The following is a 23,832-nucleotide window of genomic DNA, read 5'->3' as shown; positions in this document are numbered from 1 at the left end:
ACACGCAGGTCTCCATGAACGAAATCAGCCCCCAGCTCAGCAGCATTCAAAACTGACCGGTAGCCAGTCCGGCCCTGCTGATGTCTCTCATTTGTTACTGCTTATACTGCCAACAGTGTGCCCTGTGATGAACACTGCTGGCAATGAGTCCAGGGTAAGCAGTGCAAGCCCTGAGCGCTATACTAAACTGCTAACACTGCCAGCTATGTGGACTGCTTCACCCTGTTGAAACTGCCAGCTCTTGACAGGTGAATACCCTACCTTGGCGAGAACACCTGCTGATTGTTCCTCCTGACCTGCAAGCCTGCAGTCCCATTTCACGCTTTTAACATTTCCATTTTGCTCTAGAATAATATATATATCATGAGAAATTGTATAGCATGTATGTCCCTATAGGTTCCGTTTTCATCTTTTGTTTAGGTGCTAAATACTTGTGAAATTGAGGAAATGAGTGTAATTCTTTGAGATAAACTTTGACCCTCTCGGGACAGTATTTATTATTTCGCCAAACATAGTTACCAGTATTACGTGTAAATATTGTTGTATGGTGCACCCAGCTAGCAGCAAAAGAGGGCTGTATGTTCTTCGAAGCAGGCAGGTCAGGAGGCTGTGCAAGGTCGTGTATATTACCTGAGATCTTTCCATAGTTGAATTATACGCTTACCTTTCAGACCAGTATATCACAATTTTTAGATGTGTAGAATTTCAATGATTTGGCCAGAATCATAAGATTTGCAGAATCTGGGATTCTACCCTAGTCCCTAAATGGGTAGCTAAGCCGCTAGATCACATCTCCTCCCGTTGCTTAGTATGTGTTCGTTGGAAGCCTTAATTGCACATATTTCTTTTGTGACTGGGCTGTAGAAAGTACATTGTAACTTACAATAACGTGTACTGCTTCAGCTTGCACTCTGGGAATGTTTACAGTTATGTAAAAGCAGCTCTGAGTGGCCAATGCCTATAGGGCAGACTGGCCGGACCGGTCAGTCTGTGTGGCGTCTTTTCGCTGGATTGGAGCTTCCTTTAAGGCCGGCGGCTCGGTTTTTACTGTTCATTTTCTGGCTATAACCACGTTGTTTCCAACTAACAAAATGCGCGCGTCTCCCATAGCTTGTCGTGCGTCTTTTCACGCTCTAAATTGTCCTGACTTGTAAATGGAGGGCACTTTTATTCTCTATCCCAGACTCGGTGCGCAGCGGCTGCCTCTATCGTAAACATATTTTTATCACTTGTGTCATTAATACACGGAAGACAAGTATGAGTAATTGAGCTTAGTAGGCAAAAAGATACATTGCTGTGGTATTCGTGAATTTAGTTATCAGTAATGGTGTAATCTCGGCGTCCCATCAGTACAAGCATTCGTTTCATGTGGTCTGTGCGTCTTTATTGGAAATAGGCCATCGACATTTTTTCGGTGTTGATTTATTATTGTAAATTATTTTTGGTTTGTTGTGGTTTCTGGCGCATGGTCGGGTATGGTTGGTGTTTGGAAGTTCGAGATTCTGTGAGTAAATGACGTCTCTGCTTTTCTGTCTCTGTAAAGGTATGCTAACATTTGGAGTGAACGTTTATCATATGGCGTTGTAAATGTACAGGAATTTATATAGCGCAAATCACAGAGCGGTTTCTAAGCGCTTGCTTAGGGAACCCGTCCTGGTATTCCCCTGTGAGATAACCCCGGCAGGGTATCCGCAAAGTGAAAGCCAGGCATCCCGCCGCGAGGGGCCGTTGTGGAGATTAAGCAAGCTATTGCCCAGAATCGCAGAGTGTGAACCCATGAATCGAGTAGGCACCGGAGCAAGAATTGTCGAGTCCATGGACATTTTAGGACTCAAGACCCCGCCGAGCTGGGAATTGAACCCTGGTCCCGAGCTGACCTCTGCTTCCAGGTCTGCCTCCTCTAACCAGTGAGCCACACTTCTCCACTGCGTTACCGCGCAGTAACTTGTAATTACTATCTGATCTTTTGTCAGCGGCTGTGTGTGAGGTCAGCCTGTGTCTCTGCAGAGGAACTCGTTGTAAGATCCGGATGAACCCCGGGGGTGCATCGAGCGGAGTCTTTGACACATCAGAAGCTTTTCTTCATTAAGAAGGCTTCATGCTTCGTTGTTCCATCTCCAGAGCTTTGTACTACTCTTATCAAAAGAACCAGACTGGGGTCTCTGTTGCCTGCCCAGTAACCGTGCTTGCACTTTAGGTTTTTAACTATTAAACATGCGTGGATGCGTGTTTTTTAATTGTAAGACTTCTGACACACCATCATCCAATTGTATATCTGTACCACTGAGTAACGTTTGTTTGGTGGATGGAAAGTGATGGTTCTGCACACCCGCTCCACTGAGTAACGTTTGTTTGGTGGATGGAAAGTGATGGTTCTGCACACCTGCTCCACTGAGTAACGTATGTTTGGTGGATGGAAAGTGATGGTTCTGCACACCTGCACCACTGAGTAACGTTTGTTTGGTGGATGGAAGGTGATGGTTCTGCACACCTGCTCCACTGAGTAACGTTTGTTTGGTGGATGGAAAGTGATGGTTCTGCACACCCGCTCCACTGAGTAACGTTTGTTTGGTGGATGGAAAGTGATGGTTCTGCACACCTGCTCCACTGAGTAACGTTTGTTTGGTGGATGGAAAGTGATGGTTCTGCACACCTGCACCACTGAGTAACGTTTGTTTGGTGGATGGAAGGTGATGGTTCTGCACACCCGCTCCACTGAGTAACGTTTGTTTGGTGGATGGAAAGTGATGGTTCTGCACACCTGCACCACTGAGTAACGTTTGTTTGGTGGATGGAAAGTGATGGTTCTGCACACCTGCTCCACTGAGTAACGTTTGTTTGGTGGATGGAAAGTGATGGTTCTGCACACCTGCTCCACTGAGTAACGTTTGTTTGGTGGATGGAAAGTGATGGTTCTGCACACCTGCTCCACTATGTAACGTTTGTTTGGTGGATGGAAAGTGATGGTTCTGCACATCTGTAACACTGAGTAACGTTTGTTTGGTGGATGGAAAGTGATGGTTCTGCACACCTGCACCACTGAGTAACGTTTGTTTGGTGGATGGAAAGTGATGGTTCTGCACACCTGCACCTCTGAGTAACATTCGTTAGGTGAATGTGGAGTGGTGGTTTTGTAAACCTGTACTACCAACTAACGTTTGTTAGGTTGATGTAAAATGAATTTATCTTGGCGATGACTTGAGTGATCCTGTGGTTTGCCCGGTGATACCTCAGGTCACCCCTTGTACTTCCTTTGGTAGGATCCTGGATATGCAAGCTCTTGCTTGTGAGTGGTGTGAGGGGAATGAAGGGATTGTGTTCTCAGTGCCACCACTTTACAAAACAGACAGAACGTAAAGTGCTGCTGACTGTTAGCCCTGGATCCGCTCTATTTGTTTACTTAGAATGTTAAGGTAATTGATTTGATAAAGTGCTTATCTGTTAAAGGTTAAGAAACAGTTTTACATCCAAGATGAAGTGTGAAAATAATTATCTCCTTCAGAGGCTGTCACTCACAAGCTGAATGTGATTTAATGTGAAGGTATACTTGCTACTCTATACGAAAGCTAGACTCGAAGCAGGGAATGTATGGGGAAACAATATTTATGCTGAACAAGTGATACAAGCCAGTAAATGTGTCCACTGGGTGTGAGGCTATATGATGAACATAATACTTACTGTATATTTTGTTTAATTCTGTGTCAGTACTTGTAATCAAAGTGTATTCCTCTATTATATGGTAATACCTGGTGGTCTGCGGTCATATTGAATGTTTGCAATGATCATTCGGAGCGAGTTCCACTTTGTGTATTTTTGCATGGATGGCAAACAGGTGGTGTACTGGTTCTAGCTCAGCTGTATCTGTCTTTCTGCCTTCTTGAACGGGTGGAGTCCTATCCTTACTGCGTTTAGTGTTGGTCAGTGGCTCTCTTTGCTCACATTTGAGAGAAAATAGCTCCCTCTTGATTCTAGCCCTGTTATTCTTTAGGGTCTTGCTCCTTCTATGTTTTTTGATTTGGTGGACCGTTATCCATTTTAGGTCCAAAAATAGTTTTGTGTTCCAAATGAGGGATTTAGTTACTCCATAAGGGAGTTGTTTGGCGCTCTCATTGAACAGCTACTTTGCAGAGAGGTGTCAGGCTGTCTATAGTTACTTCACAGGGGAGTTGTTTCACGCTCTCATTAAACAGTTACTCTGCAGATATGTGTAATGCTCTCTTTATTTTATTTATTTATTTTATTCAATACGTTTTGTAAGGTGTGAACATGACCCTAGAGGGTATCCGGGAGCTTTACAGAGAGATGCAACACGGATAAGGGGAGGCAATTATGGCAGAACATCAGCAATACACATATAATAGTAGGTATGTAACGACATAATAATGGGCCAGAGAATAAGACCGTGGCATTGGGCAAAAAGAGTAATCATGACAGTAGATGCGGTGCAGCCGATCAGTGGGCTAGGAAGCACCCAACAGTATCAGGTTGATGTGACTCAGGACCCCGGCTAAACTTCAGGTCAGGAAAATACTCATCAGTACCGCTTTCGCTTCTTTTTTGAAGGACACTGTTGATGGAATCAGTTTTGTTTCCTTAGGCAGGGAGTTCCAGATTCTTGGGGCAATTCCTGAAATGGAACAATTATAAGTTTTCGTTTTTTTGATTTTTTTCGTTTTAAGTAACAGGGTGCTGGAGCTCCTGGAGGCACGGGCATCACCGATCAGCTCACGTTTTTTTGCGAGGTAAAGAGGAGTGTTGTAGTGCAGGGCTTTGTGGGTCATGCAGGCAAGTTTTAGTTGCATCCTTGTTGTAAAAGGTAACCAATTTAGAGATTTCAAGTCAGGGGAGATGTGATTGCTCTTCTTGGAACCTGTGATGAGCATGGCAGCCGCATTCAGTGGAGCTCTGAGGGGGGCTAGTCTTTTCCCTTAGAGGACCTCCGAGTGTTACACTGCCATATTCCAGCCGCGAGGTGACTAATGCTTGTACTGTGGACTTGTAGTCATCAGGGGGAAGGAAAGGTTTTAGTTTCCTTAGGATGCTCAGATGGAAGTTCGCTCCTTTGGTAGATGCGCTGATGTGATCCTGCATGTTCAAGTTCCTATCCAACACTATTCCCAGGGATTTCGTAGTTTGATATGTGGTGTGCGGTTGAGCACTGAAAGATTCTTCATATATTTCTCAAGGATGGGGGCTTGCTTAGGCGGGGAAATAAGGAGGAATTCCGTTTTTAGGGCATTCAGTTTGAGATGGTTGAAGGTTAACCAGTTAAGGGTTTTGTGCAAGGTTCCGTTGAGTCTTGATATCATCAGGTGAGGATTTTGTTTGTGTATGTGGAGCCAGTAGAGCTTCTTCAGGTGTGGTGTGATGTGATGCGAGTGTGGCTTGAGAGATTGAGAGGGATTCTGGTTGCAGAATTGTGAATGGTCTGCAACCTTCTGGTGAATGTTTTGTTGATGCTGATATTGAGGGTGTTCCCATAGCCCAGCTTGCACGTGACAAGGGTATGTTTCACAATTTCACAATTTCCCAAGTGGTTTTTGGGAGCCATTTGAAAATCTTCCTCATCATCTTCCGGGTATGAAAGCATGAAGCAGTGATAGCGTCTTCTAAGGCAGTCATGTCACAATGCTGTTGATGACAATCCCTATGTTTTTGGCGTGGGTGAGGGGATTTGGTGTTGGTCCTAGCTCTGTTGACCACCAGGTGTAGTCCCACTGTGAAGTGCTCTTCCCGAAGATCATGATTTTGTTCTTGTCAGTTTTTAGCTTTAGATAGTTGGCCTTCGTCCAGTGTGAGATTTTGGCCATGCAGGCATTGAACTTACGAATGTTTTTCTATTACACGATGTAAAGACTAATACTGCTTTTCTTAATAGAACTTTAAAAAGATCTTTTTTATAGAACAGTAACATATTCCAAGAGTGCTACAGCTGACCCTTCACAGTGTAGGTGAATCAGTCAGGGTAGTGAATTAGATAAAAATTGAAAGAAGACCAAACTGTGACTTCCATTGTAAAGTGCTGTAAGATGTTCTGTATTGAACCCACTGCTGTAGCCATTCCAACAGCTGACGGATATAAAGGAAACATTGCCTTAGCCATTCAAGTTAACATCTTTCATATCAGGGCTCCTTTTTTTGAACACTTTTTTATTGAATTTTTCAATAGGAGTAACAATAGCCTAAAATAGTGATGCACGCATTATAAACATCACAATAGCCTACACTTATGCAGTGGTGATAAGATAAACAAACTGCTTCTTTTTACTTCGGTCAAGTCAACTAGCATAGCATCGAACCTCAGCCTTTAGTTTGGGAGTCCCCAGCAATGATGGTGACACTGTCTTTCGTATATGAAATATTATGATTCTGTACACATGTTCAGAGAAATGGGTACCAGGCACTGAGATTACATGCGTGTGTCTGTAAAACAGACAGTAGGAGCCACAAGATTCAAGGAACAACCGAGGCAGAGGTAAAGGAAAGGCTTCATACAGAGCATAAGTTGTATTATGTTGTTGGTGCATTTAAAATTGTTCAGATCCTATGAACTTAGATGCATTATTATTGACATCAATGAAACTGTGGACTGCATTATTATCGAAAAGGTGAAAAATCAGCACTGCATAGGGAGCAGACACAAATCCACTTAAAGATGTGTTTTAATGTATGATAATGTGAACATAAGCTCACTGATTAGTAATGCACTGGTAGGCAGGGAAGCATGCCAGTGGTTGTATTCCAACCGCCAATGTCAAGCTGCATCACCACACTGCCAATGGAACCAATTAGCGAAAGTAATTCAAGTCTCGTCTAATACACCCAGTGGGTCTTTTATATTGGTTCATGAAGATTATAGATACTTTATAATGTGAAAGAAACAGGTTAGTACTACATTCCTTACCTTAGAATACCCCCAGGCGTCAGACTGGATCCGGAAACTTTTGCGTAGCAGTACCCTTGCGCGTCGGTAGGCGTCGTCTGCGGCTCCGCGTCCGTCGTCGGCGTCGTTGGCGCCGGGATGACGTCACCGGAGTACTTAGACGCCGCCCTCGCGTGCTGACGTCAGTTCCTATTTTTTCCGCGCCAGCAAGCGCCGATCCGGGAACAATGGTACCTTTAGTCACTTTTTGACTAAACTTCTTTGATCTCTTTTGATCATTTTTCGAAGTCGAACGACTCCGACTCCGATGCCCGGGTTCAAGCCCTGCCTCGACTGCAACCGACTGATGTCGGTTACCGACCCCCATCGCCGGTGTTTTCATTACCTGGGGCCCGACCACGATGACAAGTCGTGCCCCGACTGCCGGGCCTTGACGTCGAAGGCTAGACGGGAGCGGTCCCGCAAGCGCCTCGAGGTCCGGCAGTCGGCCCCACGCCGTTCGAGGTCCCGGTCCGGAAGGAGGTCGAGGGACCGGTCGCGGGGCCGGAGTCATCACAGCTCGGAGGATCGACACCACTCCTCGAGCTCCAAGTCCTCAGGTAAGAGGCACAAGAAGTCAAAGAGGCGACATCGCTCTTCCGACTCCCCCCGACGCTCGCGCGACGCGGCCGTGGGTTTGGGGTACACCGCCCACGCGGCTCCGCTGGAGCCGCAGGAGTCGCGGCCTCCTCCATACCCGCCGGTCCCTGGGCAGAACGCGACGCCGGGGGAGATTGAAGCCTTTCTAATGGCCATGAGGTTGCTCACTCCTCCTTCGGGTTCCGCGGCACCTTCGGGCCAAGCGGCCCCGACTGGGAGCCCTAGCGGGCCGGGTGCTTCGGCCTCAGCGCCGTGGGCGACGCCGCAGGCCCCCGCTGGATCCGGGTCCGGATCCGGGTCATCGCCTGTCGACCTTACGACCTCCCTGCGCCGGCTCCTAGGGTGTCGCCCCCGGCGCCGACCACGGTTGACGCCGCCCCCCGGTCCTCCCCTCGGTCCGGTTCCGACGCTCGACGCCGCTTTCGATGCCGATGGGAGATTTTTACTTGTACGATCCGGCCCCATCTTTTGACCTTGAGTACCAGGAGATGGGTGGCGAGGAGGATTGGGAGGGGTCTGAGGACCCCCTGGCACGGGAGTGCCAGTCTTATCAGGACTGGGCAGGTGAGCTTGGGGACGCCAGTGGTCTGGACACTTCGCCAGACACTGGTTTTGTCTCCCCTCCTACCGTGGCTACGGAGGAGGGGGCAGTCTATAGTGTGGTGTTGACACGTGCGGCCAAGGCCTTATCCCATGAACTCCCCGTCGCAGCCGTGGGGACTAACCTCACTGAGGTCCTTAAACTGCAAGCAAGATTGGCGGAGCCTCTGTTGCCGTTTAATGATGCCTTGTCTGACGTTTTTCTGGGCACCTGGTTCAGGCCCGCTACAGGTCCCCCTGTAGATAGGCACGTGGCCAGACGCCACCGCCCGGCACCCTTGCTTCCTGTCCACCCACCCCACCCCCGAGAGTCTGGTCATCCAGGCCTCTAACTCCCAGACCGCATTCCCGATGGCTCCCCTCGATCGGGAATCCAAGAGGTACGAACAATATGGAAAAAAGATGTTCTCCTTCCTGAGTTTGGGGTTGCGGTCAGTTAACACCGCGTGCCTCTTGGGCCGTTATACCCACTCTCTGTGGGACACGGTCGCGGCCGTGCTGCCACAATGTCCGGAGGAGGCCCGGACTAAACTCGCCCAAGCCCTTGCGGAGGGTCGAGATGCGGCACGGTACTCCATCAGATGTGGGCTGGATACAACGGACTCTCTGGGTAGGGCGATGGCAACGACGGTGGCGATTCGTAGCCACGCCTGGCTGAGGTCCGCCAATTTTTCGGCTGATGTCCATAACACTCTTATGGACATGCCGTTTGATGGCCGTCGCCTCTTTGGCGACAAGGCAGACAGTGCGCTTGAGCGCTTTAAGGACTCCAGGGCTACGGCCAAGTACTTGGGCCTGTCGGCCCCGCGGCAGCATTCTGCTGACTTTCGCCCCTTTCGTGGCTACGGAAGGGGCGCCCCCACACATCCTGCCAGCCACGGGCCGCAGACTACCATCCAACGCGGTGGCGGACGTTGTAACCACTGTGTCGGTGCCTGGGGACAACGACGAGGCCAGTCCGCATCCACACCCGCAGTTTCCGCCTCAAAGCCCTCCTAGTCCGAGCTTTCAGGCCCACAAGACGCCAGTGGGGGGCAGGGTTCGCCATCACCTCCTCCACTGGCGCAACATCACATTGGACAGGTGGGTGCTGCAAATCGTCCGAAGGGGCTACTCCCTCCCCTTTGAGGCCCTCCAGCCATGCCACCGCAGTACCACCGCGTGTCGGGGGATCACTTGAATTTTCTGCAAGAGGAAGTTACGGCCCTCTTGGCAAAGGGGGCCATCGAGCGCGTTCCTGGGCCAGAAGTAGGGCGTGGTTGTTACTCCCACTACTTTCTGGTTCCCAAGAAGGGCAAAGGGGGCCTGCGCCCTATCTTGGACCTGTGGAACGTCAACGGCTTCCTCCGGAAGGAGAGGTTCAAGATTCTGATACTGGCTCAGGTCTTAGCTGCCCTGGACCGAGGAGATTGGATGGTTGCTTTGGACTTGCAGGACTCGTATTTTCACATCCCCGTCCTGCCGGCCCACCAGCGCTACCTCCGGTTCACAGTAGGCCACGAGCACTTTCAGTTTACTGTGCTCCCCTTCGGCCTTACCAGTGCCCCACGGGTGTTCACGAAAGTGATGGCGGTGGTCGCAGCTCATCTGCGCAGGTTAGGGGTGTCAGTCTTCCCCTACCTCAACGACTGGTTGTTGAAGGCGGGCTCGCCCCAGACAGTCGTCAGCCACCTCCAGACTATGGCCGATCTCCTGCACCTGCTGGGGTTCTCCATCAATGTGCCGAAGTCGCACCTGTGTCCCTCTCAGGAGCTCCTCTTCATCGGAGCGGTTCTAGACTCGGCGCAGTTTGGGGTTTATCCTCCCGAACAGCGGGTTTGGGATATTCAGGCTCTGATCTCGATCTTTCAGCCTTTATCCCGAGTCTCGGTCAGGTTGACGCTGCGGTTTCTGGGGCTGATGGCCTCCTGCATCCTTCTGGTGCATCACACCTGGTGGCGGATGCGGGCTCTGCAGTGGGACCTGAAGTTTCAGTGGGCCCAGCATCAGGGCAACTTGTCCGACCATGTCTTGATCTCGGAGGGCACTGCAAGACAGTTGCAGTGGTGGCTCACGGACCGCGATTGGATCAGCGGCAGATCCCTCTCCCTACCCCAACTGAAGCATGTAGTTGTGACGGACCCGTCCCTCCAGGGCTGGGGTGGCCACATGGGAGAGGCGGAGATCAGAGGCCTCTGGTTTCCGGCCGAGTCACAGCTCCATATCAACCTTCTGGAGCTGCGGGCGATCCGACTTGCACTGAAGGCATTCCTTCCCTCTGTCCGGGGAAGTGTAGTGCAGGTGTTCACAGACAAAACCACTGCCATGTGGTACTGCAACAAACAGGGCGGGGTGGGGTTGTGGACCCTTTACCAGGAGGCTCTGCGCCTCTGGCAGTGGCTGGTACATCAGGGCGTGACCCCGGTGGTTCAACACCTGGCAGGTTCCCTGAACGCCAGGGTGGACAAACTCAGCCGTCGGTGCATAATGGATCACGAATGGCGTCTGAACTCGGACGTGGTGCAAGGCCTCTTTCAGCAGTGGGGAGAGCCTTGAATAGATCTATTCGCCACAGAAGAGAACGCGCAATGTCATCATTTCTGCGGATTGGAATTTCCAAGGCGGCACTCGCTCGGAGATTCTTTTCGTCGCGAGTGGAGTTGCGGTCTGTTGTACGCCTCTCCGCCTATACCACTTCTGCCCAAAGTGCTGAAAAAGATCAGGCGCAACCGGGACCAAGTCATCCTTGTGGCTCCGGACTGGACACGGAGGTTCTGGTATCCCGAGCTCCTCAGCATGTCTGTCTATCCCCCGATTCGTCTGTCTCTTCAGGAGGACCTTCTGTCGCAGCAGCTGGGGACTGTCCTCCACCCGAACCTGTCCAGTCTCCACTTACATGCGTGGAGATTGAGCGGCGGCAGTTGAGGCCATTTGACTCGCCTCCTGAAGTCTGTAATGTCATTCTGGCAGCCAGGCGTCCCTCCACAAAATCGGTATACTCCTGCAGGTGGAACAAATTTGTGGCATGGTGCACAGCAAAGGCTGTGGATCCCCTTTCTGCCCCTCTTTCAGAGGTTCTCCTCTTTCTTCTCTCTCTTGCCCAGCAGGGCTCTGCTCTCGGCACTATCAAGGGCTACCTCTTGGCCATTTCTGCCTTCTTAAGGCTACCTGATCAGCCCTCTTTGTTCAAGTCCCCGGTTGTAAATAGGTTTTTGAAGGGCATCACTCATATGTTTCCACCAGTTCCTTTCGTGATGCCTCAGTGGTACTTGAACCTTGTTCTAACCTTTCTGATGTGCGCTCCCTTTGGGCCACTTCATAACTGTCCTCTTCGCCTTCTTACTCTGAAGACCACTTTCCTGATTGCCATTACCTCTGCCAGGAGGGTGAGTGAGCTCCAGGCCCTTTCTTCTAAGCCTCCTTTCCTTTCAGTCCATTCGGACAAAGTTGTGTTGCAGACGCGACCCTCTTTCCTGCCCAAGGTAGTCACAGCCTTACACATCGGGCAGTCCCTCACCTTGCCCACCTTCTTTCCGCCTCCGCATCCCTCGAAAGAGGAAGAGAGGCTCCACCGTCTGGACCCAAAACGTGCGCTCTCATACTATCTGGATCGCACACACAAGTTCCGGGTGGATGACCAACTCTTTGTTGGTTACGTGGGTGCTAAGAAGGGACGGGTGGTGCACAAACGGACCATTTCTTGATGGGTCGTTTTGTGCATCAAGGCTTGTTATTCACTGGCTAAAAAGGAGCCTTCTGTGGGGCTGCGTGCCCATTCCACTCGGGCCACGGCGGCTACTACTGCCCTGGGTCGGGGAGTCCCCTTGCAGGACATCTGTAAGGCAGCAACGTGGGCCTCGCTGCACACGTTCGCAAGACACTACTGCCAGGACAGCCAAGTCCGGAGAAATGGCTTTTTCGGCCGTTCCGTTCTCCAGGACTTTCTGGTGTGATCTTGGTTCGCAGACCCACCACCGGGGTTGGTATTGCTGGGGTATCTATTCTAAGGTAAGGAATCTAATACTAACCTGTTTCTTTCAGATGCACAAGTTACTTACCTTCGGTAACGATATATCTGTAAGAAACAGTAGTTAGTATTAGATTCCTTTCCGCCCCACCCATCCTACCTGTTCTGCGAACCGATATCTAGGGTTAAGGACATCCCTTTCAGGGTCCTAGTTTCATGGCACCAGTGTTGGTTTTTATGATGGCTCTGCGTTTCTGGTGAGGAAAAGCTGTGTATATGAACTGACGTCAGCGCGCGAGGGCAGCGTCTAAGTACTCCGGCGACGTCATCCCGGCGCCAACGACACCGACGACGGACGCGGAGCCGCAGACGACACCTACCGACGCGCAGGGGTACTGCTACGCAAAAGTTTCCGGATCCAGACTGACGCCTGGGCATATTCTAAGGTAAGGAATCTAATACTAACTACTGTTTCTTACAGATATATCGTTACCGAAGGTAAGTAACTTGTGCTTCAGGACTTGAGCTGTACAACACTTTCTCCTGTGTTTAATCTAATAAACTATAGTGTTGTTCAAGTATAATATGAACCCAGATCACCCAAAGAGTGAACATACAACTGATTTGCTTCTTGGTTCACTTTTGGCATTGTTGTCAGGGTGTGGGGGATGAATTTTTTTTAATTTGTGTTTCAAAAGTATCACATTAAAAATAAAAGTACTCCTCAATGCACTGATATAATCTGATGCACTACGGTGAAACGGTTCTGCATGTTAATGAAATACACTTTTTGAATTTTGAAAAGACTTAATCATATTTTTACAATTGTGCTGCAAGATGTCTTTAACAGTCAAAGTGTTCCTAAAGTTAAGCAACGCCGGACCCCTAGTTACTTCCTTTTTTTTTAACTTCAATTACCCTTTATATAAATGCTTGCCTGTTTAATTAACATCTGCTTGATGTTAGTGCTGAGTTGAGTTAACAGCACCCAGTATGCTGTTGAGGTGGGGGCCGCATGTAAAGGTCAGGAAGGCCGGGCCGCATGCGGCACCAGGACCGTTCTTTGCGTATCACTGCCTTAGTGGATGCAGTAGAGAAGGTCTTTGCTCGAGGTGAGTTAGAACATCTGGAAACTTGGGCTGAGGAGACCAGCATTATCCCTCTCGTGCAGCCAGGCTTTAGAGCCAATCAATCGGTTCGGGATAATATAGCAGGCCTACAGTCTGTACTAGATACCTATGTGGCAAGTAAACAGCAGCCGGTTTATCCCGCCGCCAGCGACTTTTCGGTGACATTTGACCCAGTGGACAGACCAACACTATGGCACAAATTGTTTTTGGCATTACCCCCTAACCTTTGGACGTTAATTATCTCCCTCCATTCTTCAACTAGTTGTAAAGTATTACTAGGGTGTTCCGAAGGTCTGCCTCTGTGGCTCCCCCCTTCAAATGGCATTAAAACATTAACACTGCATTCTCTTATGAAATGATATTATTTTATTTTATCTGATCCCATTAGGGTTGCAAAAAAGTTTGCAAGAACTGAAGATTTACGCAGACAAGAGCTTCCTGAAAATAAACCTAGGTAAAACAAAGATGGTAGGTAGAGTTTCGAGGTGGTAAAAAACAGGTATACATTTGGCTGGCATTTAGGCCAGGAAAAAATAGTGTTGTAGATAGCTATGTCTACATGGGTAGATCCTTCTCGTCTAACCTCTCCCATAAGTTGCATTGAACTAGTTTAAGTAAAAAGGCCCTAACCCAGTGCTTCCAAACTTTTTAGAACCAAGACCCACAATTTGAATGTCAAACTTCTACGACCTGCCTAATTTTAATGTCCATGATGCGGGCTATTTTTTTATGTAACTAAAGCATTTGTGGTAGTACACAATCATTTACAGACAGCACCTTTTCCATTAAAATGGCCACTAAATTTGCACAGACACACAGTTTTACTAATAAAACTATATTGCACACAAATAATGTGTAGAAATCGTGTTTAAGTGAATATTTATCATTTGTGTATCACCAAATGAAATGTTTTGATTTTTTTTCATCCTATTAAAATCTTTGCAAAATACAGATATCTTTAGAAATGCAAAGATTGTGGTAAGAGAACGAGAAAGCATATCTAAGGATGTTAGTGGAATCTTTCATGTATTAGGGGAACCTTTAAGGGGATGGCATGTAGATGAACATCTTACCACAAGATAGATAAAGTACTATATTTAGGGATGCTGGATCAGCCTGTTTGACTGAAGTATGCAGTGTCACTAAGTTCCCCTGCAAGCTGTACTTTTCACAGTTCTGACCACTGGGAATAGCTTAAGAACCACCATAAATCAGGCACTCCCCTACAGAGTCTACAGATAATTCCCTGCTAACAAAATGAGGACATGTGAAATTGATAGAGCATTATAAGTGCCCATTACTTCTGTAAATGATGCACAAGATGCCAACTGTACCTCGCGTCTGGTAGTAGTCAGCTCCCCACTGGGATGGTTGGGGTCGCTTGGTATGCTTCTTTATCATTAAAGAAATGCTGGGAGATATCTATAGCTCCTGAGAGGGTTGTCTGTACACTGGGGCCATGTGCAGTCCCTTAGGAGCACCCGTACCCAGTCACAAATTAGGAGGTGGCTGAAAAGAGACAATTGTCATGACACCCTTGGTATGAAGGTGGCAGTGTGACACCCTTAGAATAAAGCAGATGACATAAGCAGACGAAAGTTAAGCACAGCGAATACAGAATAGAAGGTGCTTCTTGGCCATTACCAGTCTCTCTGTTTAAGTTTGTAGTGTTGCTGAGTATTGCTGCTATCTTGAAGTAGTTTTGAAGTCTAGTCCTAGCGGTACAGCCTAGTCATGAGGCTCACTTGAAATTCATTTTGGATATGTCGGTAGCCAACCTGCTCCAATTCTTTAACTTTTTAAAGAGCTGAACTGTGATAAATGATACTGTGACAAGCCTGTGCCTTCTGTATTTTTAGTTGGTTATATTGTGAACTTGCATTATTAAAGCTTTCTACACCATTTAGGAGGTGAAATATTTTAGTATTGTCAAAAGAATTCCATCAAATACAGCCCGCTATATTATGTACTGAGAAAAAGATTCCAAAACGGTGGAGGAGTGTGGCTCAATGGTTAGAGCGGCAGACCCTGATGCAGAGCTCTGGCCCGGGACCAGGGTTCAATACCCGCCTCGGCGGGTCTTGGGCTCAATTTCCTCGGACCTGACAATTCTCGCCTCGGTGCCTATTCTAATCATGGGCCCCACGCTGCAACTCTGGGCAATAGCTTGCTTAACTTCCACACCGGCCGCAACAGCGCTAGGATGCCTGGCTTCACCCTGGGGGTGCCCAGGAGTGAACACTTCACAGGGAAAGCCAGAATGGGTTCCTCAGCGGTATGAGTAATAGCGCCAGGAAACCGCTTGGTGACAGTGCGCTCTACAAATACCTTGACATTTACATTTACATTGTAAATAGATCTTAAATCTATTAAGATGTAATTGTATTTGAATTTATATAGCACTTACTACCCCCGATGAGGCGACGACGAGTAGCACGCTACACTGGAATCCAAAAAGGATTTGTGAGAAATCAGTATAGGGAGATATGAAATTAATAGGATCGGTAGACATGTGAGTTTGTTATTTGGATTGAAAATTTATAGTGGAGAGATAGAAGAGGGAAGGGTTTGTATTTATATAACGTTTCTAATTCAGGTGAGGTGGGGAAATGCTGTTCGGCAGTTATCACGCTACTCCACAACCTAAACGTAATTAGTATAGGGAAATATGAAATTAATTTGAGTGGTGGACATGAGTCGTTAGTTGGATTGAAAAGGACAGTCGAGGGAAAGGTCTAGAAAGTGTTTTTTGTAGGTCATAGCAGTAGGAGGAGGTTTGGGATGAGTACAGGGGAGTTGGAGGGGCAAGAGCCAGGGAAGGGTTTAGAAAGGGTTGGTTGGGAGCTCTAAATAGTAAAAGAGGTTTGAGGTGATGCAAGGGGGCAGAGGAGGTAAGAGTCTAGAATGTTTTTTTTTGGGGATCATAGTTGTAGAATTGGGTTTGGGAAGAGTCAGAGAGTGGCGGTAGAGGATATATTGAGAGAGGTATAGGATAGTGCATTGAAGATGCTGAATTAGAAGTAATAAATATAAATATACATAAGTACATGAAAGGTGTATATGTATAAGGAAGGTAATAAATGTAGATTTAAGTTGTATTTAATAAACTCAGGCTTTCAAGTGTTGCTGTACTTTTAGTTAATTTATTTGTTTTTATAATTTGCAATATTTTCTTTATTTATTTATTTTGTTTTATTTCAAAAGTTTTTTATTTAGAATGTTTCCAATACAGTACAGTAGTAATGCGAGGGGGGGGGGGGGGTTGGTTACAGCGGGGAGTTCTGGGCATCTTTTATGGTTGCATGGTTACATAGAGCATACATAGTATAGGCTGATTTGGCTGTAAGTTCTGTAAGCCCGCCCGGAGAGGGTGAAAGAAGGAGAGAGAGAAAGGAAGAGAGGGGAGGGGAGGGGGTTTGTCGAAACATTAGTGTCGCCCTCTTAGCCTTAGCTGCGTGCTGGCGATGTGCGTTGGTAAGTTGTGCGTTTACAGGTTTATGGGGGTTTGTGTGACCCCAGGTGTTCCTCTAGGGCCGCCCACATCTAGTTCAAGTTCAAAATTTGTATAGCGCACTACTCACCCAGAGGGTCTCAAGGCGCTTGAGGGAGGGGGGGGGGTACTTTATTTATTAAATATCCAAGTTTTTAGTTGTTTTCTGAAGGAGAGGTGGTTTTGTGTGAGGCGGAGGTGGGTGGGGAGAGAATTCCACGTTTTCGCAGCTAAGTAGGAGAAGGATCTTCCCCCCATGGTGGATCTTTGGATGCGTGGAATTGCGGCGAGGGCTTGGTTGGACGATCGTAGTTGGCGGGTGGGGGTGTAAAAGGACAGGCGCATGTTGAGGCATTCGGGTCCTAGCTCGTAGAGGGCTTTGTGTGCGTGGGTGAGGAGACGGAACGTTATTCTCTTGTTGACGGGGAGCCAGTGGAGGTCTTTCAGGTGACCGGAAATGTGGGCTTGGCGGGGGATGTCTAGTATGAGCCTGGCTGAGGCGTTTTGGATGCGTTGGAGTTTTTTCTGTAGTTTGGCTGTGGTTCCGGCGTAAAGGGTGTTTCCGTAATCCAGTCTGCTTGTGACCAGTGCGTGGGTGACCGTTTTTCTTGTTTTGGTGGGGATCCAACGGAAGATTTTTTTGAGCATGTGTAGGATGTTGAAGCATGATGATGAGACGGCGTTGACTTGTCTGGTCATCGAGAGGGAGGAGTCCAGGATGAAGCCTAGGTTACGTGCGTGGTCCGTTGGTATGGGTGCGGTTCCCAGGGCCGGTGGCCACCATGAGTCGTCCCAAGCAGAGGGGGATGAGCCTAAGATGAGGACTTCCGTTTTATCCGAGTTCAGTTTTAGGCGGCTGTTCTTCATCCACTCGGCTACATCTTTCATTCCTTCGTGTAAGTTGGTTTTGGCGGTGTTTGGGTCTTTGGTGAGGGAGAGGATCAGCTGGGTGTCGTCTGCGTAGGAGATGATGTTGAGGTTGTGTTGGCGCGCGATGGATGCGAGGGGACTCATGTATATGTTGAAGAGGGTGGGACTGAGTGATGATCCTTGTGGTATGCCGCAGATGACTTCGGTGGCCTCTGATCTAAAAGGGGGGAGGGGGACTCTCTGGGTTCTTCCGGCGAGGAACGAGATGATCCAGTCCAAAGCTTTTCCTTGTATTCCGACGTTGCTGAGGCGTTGTATAAGGGTGCTATGACAGACTGTGTCGAAGGCTGCGGAGAGGTCAAGTAGTATGAGGGCAACTGTTTCTCCGTTGTCCAGTAATGTTCGAATGTCGTCTATTGCTGCGATGAGGGCGGTTTCGGTGCTGTGTTTGGCTCGGAAGCCGGACTGTGAGGGGTCGAGGGATTTGTTGGATTCGAGGAAGGCGGCGAGCTGACTGTTGACGGCTTTCTCAATGACTTTGGCAGGGAATGGGAGGAGCGAGATGGGGCGGTAGTTCTTAAGTTCAGTGGGGTCTGCTGTGGGTTTCTTCAGAAGGGCGCTGAGTTCGGCATGTTTCCAGCTTTCCGGGAAGGTAGCGGAATTAAGGGAGCAGTTGATGACGTCTCGGAGATGGGGTGCGATAATGGAGTCTGCTTTGTTGAAAATGTGGTGGGGACATGGGTCGGTTGGCGATCCTGAGTGGATGGAGTTCATCAGGCGGATGGTGTCTTCAGTGGTGATTGGGTTCCAGGCGCAAAGGTTGTTAGAGGGGGGTTTTGGTTCGGAGGTGGGTGGAGTGGATTGGTCTCCGGATTGGTTTTCAAAGCTGTTATGTATGTCGGCGATTTTGTTGTGGAAGAATGAGGCTAGGGAGTCGCAGAGTTCTTGGGAGGGAGTGATGTCGTTGGTGCCGGCGGTGGGGTTGGTAAATTCTTTGACGATGTTGAATAGTTCTTTGCTGTTGTGGGCGTTGTTGTCAAGTCGATCCTTGAATGCTGATTTCTTGGTGGATCGGATCAGTTGGTGGTGTTTGCGGGTGGCGTTCTTGAAGGTGGTCAGGTTGTCAGTGGTAGGGTTTTTTCTCCAGGATTTCTCGAGGGTGCGACAGAACTTCTTGGATTTCTTAAGGTCATCGTTGAACCAGGGGGCTTTTTTGCTACCTTGCTTGATTTGATGGTTTTTCAAGGGTGCTAGTTCGTCTGCGCTGTGGGTGATCCATTGTGTGAGGTTGGTGGCTGCTTGGTTTGGGTCCGATGATTTGGCAGGAGGGTTTTGGTGAAGCGATGTGAAGAGCTGGTCGGTGGTAATTTTGTTCCAGTTTCTTCGGGGAATTGGTTGTGGGAGGTTGTGGGTCGTGGTCTTTTTGTAGTTGAAGTGAACGCAGCTGTGGTCCGTCCAATGGAGAGCTGTGGTGTGGTTGAAGGAGATGTGTTTGCTGCAGGTGAAGATTGGGTCGAGCGTGTGTCCGGCATAGTGGGTGGGGGGTATCAACAAGTTGTTCGAGTCCGAGGTTGGCCAGGTTGTCCAGAAGGGTGGTGGTGTTGCTGTCGTTTTTCTTTTCCAGGTGGAAGTTGAGGTCTCCCAGTAGAATGTAGTCCTCGGAGGGGAGGGCGTGTGGGCTGATGAAGTCAGTGATGTCTTCGCTGAATTGTGTGCGGGGTCCTGGTGGTCTGTAGATGAGGGTTTTTTTTTTTTCATTCTTAGCGTTGATATTTAATCAATTGTAGATAGTTATGATAAAGTTACTAACTTGTCACTAATTGTCAATAAATATATTTTCAATGTGAGGTGCATTAAAAACATTAGCATGAGAACATTTTAAAAGTGTATTCAAGACCGACCACTTTAGCTGAACTATTAGTTTTGAAAATACATAATTGTAATTGCCCTTTCGGTTGGTCCACTGCACCCTAGCCAGTAAGGTTGTTTCATGAATCTGTGCTGGGTGGTGGTGATTTTGTTAATATGTTTTAATTATAAATGCTTCTATTTTCAATCTAGAGCTATTTCTGAAGAATGATTTGTTGTCAGTGTGTATAAATGAAGTGGGATGCAGCCTGGTGTTTTAATACGTTAATGCCTAGAGAGGACCGCCTGCGTGCTGGAGCCCTTGATATAGCCTGAATGAAGACCACCTCTTTGAAGAGTAGAAAGGCCTCCAGCCGTGACTTGGGTCCTTTTGTCGACCCAATCTGGCTTCTATCTGGATCTTTTTTCATTCTTCTCTTTACTATTTCAAAGAGAAATTACTTTATTTGAGGACTTTTGAACGCTTCTGTTGTTGATGTCAGTTTTCGCTCCTCATAAAAGTTCTAAAAAATGAAAGGTGCGCTTCCCTGTTATCAGTGCTCGTGCCAGGACTGTCAGAGTGTCACCCGCACATGCACTGCCGTATTGTCAGGACGAGTTAAAGCACTTGCCTTGGAACTGCTAACACGCATAGGGCCTGACTCTTACAGTCCAGGTGCATGAAATGTATAATTTGTACCCTCACCAGGCAGAATCGGACTTTGTAGGGTTTGGGCACTTAGTACAAAGTCCGCCACTTGCAGTCGTTGGTGTAGGCTAAGGGCAGGAAATGTCACAGAGGTAACAATGACTTATTGGAGAGTGTCCGAAACACCTTGAAGGGGCCCGGGAAAGGGATTCCTCCACATTTGAATTCGATGTATGGGGGCGGGGGAGGGCAGTGCGGAACTGCACACTTCTGTGGACTTGCAAGTGCGGATTTCCTTCTCTGTTAAATCCACAGGCATATATTTAGGGATGACAGAGCCATGCCTCTCATTTTCTTAAATCAGCAGTCTTTCTTCTCAAGCAGACTTTACCGTTCTCCAGCTCTTTGCTGTGATGTGCTCCTTGTATTGTTGTGAACAGGTATATTGTACACAGATTTGCGGGAACCGGCACCCATTGTATAGTTGCACAATGAGAAGTGAATGCTCATGTAAATGTCCCAACCACGGCATTACGGTGATCTAAGTAATTGGATCACAAGATACATATTTAGGTAGAGCCTAGCGCAGTGCGCATGCGCTGCTCTATGTGAGGCTTCTTGTGAGCCCTCCACACTGTTCCTAAACTTCTCCGTGGGAGTTAGTTAACTCCCACATATTCTATTGGCCTTTGCGTGTGGCTTTCAGTAATCAAAGCATGCAAATGGCCAAAGACGACAGCATGGCCCGCCTTTTCTTTTAACGTTAACTCCCCTGGCCTAGGGGGCTCGGGAGCGAGCAGTGGCGCGCATTGTGCCAGCTGCATACCTTCCTTATCTGATCTTGGCTCATGTTCCTAAGTAAACAAACACTCTCGCTTTCACTGCCGTGTTTGTTTAAACTTTTTTTTCACCCTATTCAATGTTACTATCGTCCTCGCATGTTCCCTTCGTCTCCTTCCTGGCTTCAGCTACGAGGCCATCAGCTGCTTTCCGCCAGTGTCTTTGATGTTTTCCATACTCGCAAGTTTCACTCTTTTGCCAGGAATCCCGCAATGTTGGGAACAAAGATTTTTACCACATACAACAAAGGGCCAGTTAGGGGCTTGAGGAGGAAAGTCTACGCAGTTGCAGTTCTTGCTTGCATTCCACGTACACAGGACCTGTTGCTATTGCCATGTGCAGGCCATTGTATGTGCATCCAGATTCTTCAATTTATGAGTTGATTTAACTATTTGTATGGGTATTAATGAATAGTGAATACACTCGTGTAAAGCACGTGCGTGCTCCATCACGCGTTTCCCAGCGGCTCTGTGTTCTTATAAAAAAAAAAAAACACAAAAAACTTTGCACAACTGCTGTGATGGCCGAGTGGTTAAGGCGTTGGGCTCGAAATCCAATGGGGTTTCCCGGCGCAGGTTTGAATCCTGCTTACAGCGTACATTTTTATATAAAAATATTTCTGGTGCAACAGTGATTAGACACAGGGCGAATTCTATATAGTCCTTCTCTATCCGTGTATATGAGAACTACAATGGTTAACACGTCGCTCATGTATGTACCTATCTACCAATCCGTAAGCGACAAAGGCATAGAGTGTGATTTCGAAGGGTTAATGCTTAAAGTATATATGTAAAACGACGGGGGTTTGCTGCACTTCTCCCTGCCTGCGCCCTGGTGCAAGCGGCATCACGGTATCCCGGTGGGCTTGCTGGTGTTCTCTCCCCCCCCCTCCCGCCGCCGCAGACACAGCCTTAGCGGCCGCAGTGCGGAGGTGGGGACTACATACCCCAGGCTGCTCAGCGGCACAGCGGCGGAAACCGCCAAGGACACCCGCGCACGGAGGCGCATTTAATCCGAGGATAACCCCGGCAGAGCGGGCGGACCTTGTAAAACAACGGGGGTTTGCTGCACTTCTCCCTGCCTGCGCCCTGGTGCAGGCGGCATTACGGTATCCCGGTGGGCTTGCTGGTGTTCTCCCCCCCCCCCTCCCGCCGCCGCAGACACAGCCATAGCGGCCGCAGTGCGGAGGTGGGGACTACATACCCCAGGCTGCTCAGCGGCACAGCGGCGGAAACCGCCAAGGACACTTCCGCGCACGGAGGCGCATTTAATCCGAGGATAACCCCCGCGACGCGGGACCGCGCGCGGGACCAGCCGGGCTAAGCCCGGGCAAAGGACGGGCCCTCTGTGGCCCTCAGAGGACTGAGGAGGACGGGACGGGCCACCCCATTTGGCCCCATCGAAGGAGGAGGTACAGAGACTTTAAATCTTTTTATTTTTTCCGCTTTGAATTGCCAATATTGTTTCCGGATTTCCGCTATTTAATAATTATGTCCATCTGGGAGGAGTTGAATGCCCTGTGTGGCACAAACTATTCACCGGAGGTATCAACCCCCCCATAGTGGGAAGAGACACTCACCGAATAAATTGCACTTCCCAGGATGTACCTTTATCCCCCGAAAACATCCTTCTTCAGGCCAACATACTGTCCCGGGGTTCAACCAGTAAAAGGAAACATGATGAGGCTATTATCGATCAAATGTGCTGTAGCCCCTCATTTTCCCCCTCCAATCCTACGTTATTTTTTTTTATTTTTTTTTTTTAAAAACCTTTATTGAGAAACAGGTATAAGTACAAGCGCAGGCCTACAACCACAAGGGCCGGCCGCAAAATCAGGAGAATCAAAAGAGAACAACATCAATGTGTACGGTAGGATGAATACAGGATAGACGAGTAATGAAATCGTTACACAGTAAGCGCCAGGATAAGAAAGGTTTCATTTTATGATGTATAGTGGAGGCAGAAGCCATATCTACCCATGTGTCATGCAACATACTCAGAAAAAGAGGGGGGGGACGAGAGGGATGCAGCCCCCTACGCAATCAAATCACCACAGTAGAGCAAAGCCCAGATACATCCAATGCCCACAAAGGTTCAAAAATAAAGGACAAATCGTAGCAAACAAGTAAATGGGTCACCGCATAGACCGCCCTCCCGCCCCGAAAAAGGAGAAAGTGCAGACACTTACGAAACGAAGGAGAAAGAACAAAGGGACATAGCCCACCCCCTAGAAAGAAGCAAAAAAGGGACCATAGAAGAAAACAAACTAAAATAACAAACACCCCCCCCACCCTACATCACTGTAATGGCTATGGCCTATCCCACTAAACAGCGTGCCTGTCGCCCAGAGTCACCCGAAATATAGAAGAGAGAGAAAGGGTATAATAACGAAGGGAAAAAGGAGAAAGGGATAAAAGGAGAGGAAAAAGAGGGAAGAGAAGGAGAGGAGAGAAGAGAGGAGGGGAGCCAGCGATCGAAATACAGAACACCACTCCACCCGCAATAACGGATCACTAGTCGAGGTCAAAAAAGGAAACTGAGAAAAGCCTACATAAAGGATGAAGACAGGAACTGTCCAAATGATGAGGCACGGAGATGCCAATTAACAAAACAAAAGTCCCGCAGGCACCCAGGCACGATCATCCCTGTCCACTTCTATGAAAAGCAGAGCTGCCAGACCCCGCCACGGCCAGGAAACAGCATGATACAGTGGGTCCATACCAGTCAAGGAAAGCAAGTGGGATCTTCACGGAACACCGTCTCGGCGAACAAAAAGCAGCCAGGAAAACTCGGCAACAGTCAGAATGCAGAAGTAACCCAAAGATCCACGTGGCCAAGCACAAAGTCCGGGCTGTCCAACACAAAGCAAAGAAATCAGGATGTAGGAAATACTGCTGCATCGGCACCGGGTCCACTTGATCCCATGGAATCGAACAC

General features: G+C 48.4%; 1 protein-coding gene and 1 non-coding gene across 8 annotated transcripts in view; both read left to right on the top strand.

Moving 5' to 3' along the window:
- UNC13B (unc-13 homolog B) overlaps positions 1–23,832 on the top strand; it is a 3,555,093-nt gene that overhangs the window by 1,853,790 nt on the left and 1,677,471 nt on the right. The gene's annotated exons all lie outside the window — the stretch shown is intronic.
- TRNAS-CGA (transfer RNA serine (anticodon CGA)) lies at positions 21,410–21,491 on the top strand. The gene has a single exon. It is a non-coding gene; the product is annotated as a tRNA-Ser (tRNA).

Source organism: Lissotriton helveticus, chromosome 2_1 (assembly GCF_964261635.1).
Source record: "Lissotriton helveticus chromosome 2_1, aLisHel1.1, whole genome shotgun sequence".
Classification (NCBI taxonomy): Eukaryota; Metazoa; Chordata; class Amphibia; order Caudata; family Salamandridae; genus Lissotriton; species Lissotriton helveticus.
The sequence above is the reverse complement of the archived record's forward strand: the minus strand, read 5'-3'. Positions and strand labels throughout refer to the sequence as shown.